Consider the following 4,784-nt stretch of genomic DNA (forward strand, 5'->3'; position numbering starts at 1 on the left):
TCACACCTTTCAGAATGGCTAAAACGAACAAGTCAGTCAATGACAGATGCTGGCGAGGATGTGGAGAAAGGGCAACCCTCCTACACTGTACGTGGGAATGCAAGCTGGTGCAACCACTCTGGAAAACAGCATGGAGGTGCCTCAAAAAGCTGAAAATAGAAGTACCCTATGACCCAGTGATTGTAGTACTGGGTATATACCCTAAAGATACAAACGTGGCATTCTGAAGGGGCACATGCACCCAAATGTTTATAGCAGCAATGTCCACAATAGTTAAACTATGGAAAGAACCTAAATGTCCTTCAACAGATCAATCAATAAATAAGATGTGGTATATATGTAAAATGGGATACTGTGCAGCCATCAAAAAAATGAAATCCTGCTATTTGTGATGACATGGATGGAACTAGAGGGTATTATGCTTGGCGAAATAAATCAATCTGAGAAAGACAACTATCATATGATCTCCCTGATATGATGAAGTGGAGATGCAACATAGGCGGTTTCGGGCGTACGAAAAGAAAAATAAAAGAAGATGGGATTGGGAGGGAGACAAACCATAAAAGACTGAATCTCACAAAACAGAATGAGGGTTGCTGGGGGGAGGTGTGTTGGGAGAGGATGGTGGGGGTATGGACATTGGGGAGAGCAGGTGCTATGGTGAGTGATGGTGACTGCGGTGAAATGTGTAAACCTGGTGATTCACAGACCTGTACCCCTAGGGATAAAAACACATTATATGTTTATAAAAAAATTTTTAAAAATAATTTAAAAAATCCATTAAAGAAAAAACACATATTGCAAGCCCAAGCCCAGAGCTAATCTCATATTCAATCAAAAAAGTTTGAAAGTTTTCCCCTTAAAGATCAGAAAAAAGACAAGTGTGTCCACTTTCACTACTCTCATTTGACATAGTACTGGATGTCCTAGCCAGAGAAACAAGGAACACAAAGAAATAAAAGACTCCAAAAAAAAAAAAAAAAAGGAAGAAGTAAAATTTTCTTTTTTTGGATAACATGAACTTACATGTAAAAAAATCCTAAAAACTTCACAAAAAATTTTGAATAAACAAATTTAATAAAGCTGCCAAATACAAGATCAATATATAAAAGACAGGAATTTTGTTTTGTTTCGTTTTTTTAAAATAGTTTTTCATGTCATCCTTGCTCAGTGATCACGCTAATCTTCTCTGCATCATTCCAATTTTAGTATATGTGCTGCCAAAGTAAGCACAAGACAGGAGCATTTTAACACTCTAATGATGAACTATCTGAAAAAATAAAGAGAACAATCTAATTCACAATAGCATCAAAAATAACAAAATACTTAGGAAAAGATTTAACTAAGAAGATGAAAGATCTGTACCCCATAAACTATGACATTGATAAAGAATTTGAAGGAGACATAAATGGAAAGATAGCTCATATTTATGAATGGTAAGAATTAACATTGTTAAAATGTCCATACTACCGAAAACCATCTGTAAATTCAATTCCTATCAAAAATCCAATGTTAGGGGCGCCTGGGTGGCTCAGTGGGTTAAGCCGCTGCCTTCGGCTCAGGTCATGATCCCAGGGTCCTGGGATCGAGCCCTGCATCAGGCTCTCAGCTCAGCACGAAGCTGCTACCTCTTCTCTCTCTGCCTGCCTCTCTGCCTGCTTGTCATCTCTCTCTGTCAAATAAATAAATAAAAAATCTTTTAAAAATACAATATTTTTTTTTACAGAAGTAAAGAATCCTAAAATTTATATGAGACCATAAAAGACAACAAATAATTAAAGCAGTTCTGAGAAAGAATGAAGAAGCGAAATTACACTTCTTGATTTGAAACTATACTACAAAGCCCTCATGCTCAAAACAATAAAGTATACTGGCATAAAAACAGACCAGTAAACAAGTAGAACAGAATTGAGAGTCCAGAAATAAATCCTTTCATACAGTCACCTAATATTTGACAGGGGCCAACATATATAATGGGTAAAGATAGTCTGTTCAATAAATGATATTTAAAACTGAATAGTCACATAAACCAGCATGAAACTGGAACCTTATATCACTCATAAATCTTAACTTGAAATAGATTAAAGACTTAAATGTGATGCATGAAACTAAATTTCCTAAAGGAAAACATAGGAAAAATTCTCCTTGACATTGGTCTTGCCAATAGTTTTTTGGATACCAGGCCAAAAACACAAGCAAAAAAAGCAAAAATAAATACATGGTATTACATCAAACCAAAGTTTCTGCATTGCCAAAAAAAACCAAAAGGGAATGAAAACACAATCCACAGAATGGAAGAAAATACTTACAAATCTTATATCTGAAAAGAGGTTAATAACCAACAGATACAAATAGAAAAAAATATATAATTTTAAAAATAGCAAAAGGATATCAATAGACTTTTTTTTCAAAAAAGTTATATAAATGACCAACAGGAGCATTAAAAAGTGCTCAACGTAAAAACTCAGGGCAAAGTCATTATGTTGTTGTTGTTGTTGTTTACCTCTGAAAAACACAACAAGATATTACTACCTATTAGAATATATAAAACCAAAAAATTAAAACTGACAAATTTTGGTAAATATTGGGGAAAATGGGGAACTTATGTACTGTGATAGGGATATAAATTTGTATGGAAAACAGTATGGAGATTATTCATATTATTAAAAGTAAAATCACCATATGATTCAGTAATCCCACCTCTAGGTATATATCTAAAGGAAACGAAGTCACTATTCGAAGACATATCTGCACTCTTATGTTCATTATAAAATTATTAACTCTAAGCAAGAGATGGAAATAACTTCAGTATCCATATTGGGTGAATGGATAAAATAAGTATGGTAAATATATACTATGGAATACTACTGAACCATGAAAAATTAAGAAATACTGCCATTTACAACAGCATGGATGGATCTTGAAGGTCTTATACTAAGTGAAATATTTCAAAGATTTTATATATATTTTAATTTATGTATTATGATATCCCTTACATACAGAATCTGAAGAAGAAGCAAACTAATGGAAACTTAGAGTTGAGTTGACAAGAGGTGAACCTGGGGTGGAATAAGGTGGTCAAAGGGTACAAACTTGCAACTATAATATGAAAAAGTTCTGGGGATCTTATGTACAGTATGATGATCATAGTTAATAATATATACATACATTTTTATTGTGCTTCCCTTTATTAAACTTTGCATATATCACATTCTTACAAGTTGAAAGTTTATAGCAATCTTGTATAAAAGAGGTCTGCTGCCACCATTTTTCTAACGACATTTGTTCATTTTGTGTCTCTCTGTCACATGTTGGTAATTCTTGCAATATTTCAAGTTTTTTCATTTTTATTGTATTTGTTATGGTGATCTGTGATCAGTAATTATGACCCACTGAAAACTCAGAACTAGTTTACTTAAGGTATATACCTTGTTTTTTCTTAAAGGCATAATGCTTTTGAACAGTGCAGTATAGTGTTTATTTTTTATATGCACTGGGAAACATAATTTTTTATTTGCACTGGGAAACCAAAAAAAAAAAATAATAATTTGACTTAGTTTATTGAGATAATCACTTTATTGAGGCGGTCTGGAACAAAACCCACAAGACCTCTGAAGTTTATCTCTACGGTACTATATACATAAAAGTTATTGCTAAGAGAGTAGATCTTAAAATTCCTTACCATACATGCATAAAAAACAGTGGCAACTATATGAGATAGTAGATGTATTAACATTTTTATGTAGACTATATTGCAATACAGATGTATGCCAATTTATCAAATTGTACAAAATTTACACAATGTTAAAAGTTTGCAATGTTATAAGAAATCATTTCTTATATTTATAAATTATAATATGTCGATTATTTTTCAATAAAGCTGGAAAAAACTTTTTGTAGAATTAATCTATTTTTCAAAAAAGGAAGTAAGGAAGTAGAAACTGCATCTAACTCTGAAATAATCGAATATAAAATCCATTTTAGTTCTATACACTGGGACAAAAACTATTACTTAGTTTACAATGAAGGAGTACATAGGAAGCATGAAGGATGGTCTATAAATAAGGCTGAAAGAGCTCAGTTTTAAGGTTTAAATTTAAAATCTTCTTTTGAAATACTAAACTGACCACCCAGTTTTCCAAACATAAATGTCTTAACTGCATGAATTTATTTCATACAACTCTATCATCTAGTTTCATAAGAAAGCAGCATGCAAATTTTGAATAAGACAGACTTGCTTAAGTTTCTTTATGTTCAACAGTAAAGGATACTTCCCTAAAAAGAAGAAAAATCAGCGTATTTATTATGATAATTATTATTCATAATGAGATTCATATTGAATTAGGGAATATATATCCTCAGAGGGGGTAAAGTAAAATGAAATTTATTTTGGTAAATGTGTCTATGAATAGTCAATACAATGCCTCAATATAAATGAATATTATCATTTTGAACAATTTAATTACTATTATTAGAATTATTATAAGTATAAAAATAGCTATCATTTTAGCATGGAATATGAGACTCTCATGCTCCATGCTTCATCACATCCACACAACAATTCTGCATAATAAGTATTATCATCACCATTTCATGGGTGAAAACACTGAGGCTAACACATTTAGATAACTGGTTTATGATTACATGGCTAGTAAGGATGCATCACACTAATTTAGGCTTTATGATTTCAGAACTGTACTCTTTCCACTGCACATTCTATTACTCTGTAAATACTTGGCTTGTTTTCATTTAGTTCTTTAATTGTATTCATGTGGTGATGGCTT

At 32.1% G+C, this 4,784-nt stretch overlaps 1 non-coding gene across 1 annotated transcript; it reads right to left on the bottom strand.

Annotated features, from left to right (window-relative positions):
* Positions 1–1,124: 1,124 nt before the first annotated feature.
* LOC131813338 (U6 spliceosomal RNA) lies at positions 1,125–1,233 on the bottom strand. Its single transcript, XR_009346755.1, has one exon. It is a non-coding gene; the product is annotated as a U6 spliceosomal RNA (small nuclear RNA).
* Positions 1,234–4,784: the final 3,551 nt, after the last annotated feature.

The sequence above is a fragment of the Mustela lutreola genome, chromosome 12, assembly GCF_030435805.1.
Source record: "Mustela lutreola isolate mMusLut2 chromosome 12, mMusLut2.pri, whole genome shotgun sequence".
NCBI lineage: Eukaryota > Metazoa > Chordata > Mammalia > Carnivora > Mustelidae > Mustela > Mustela lutreola.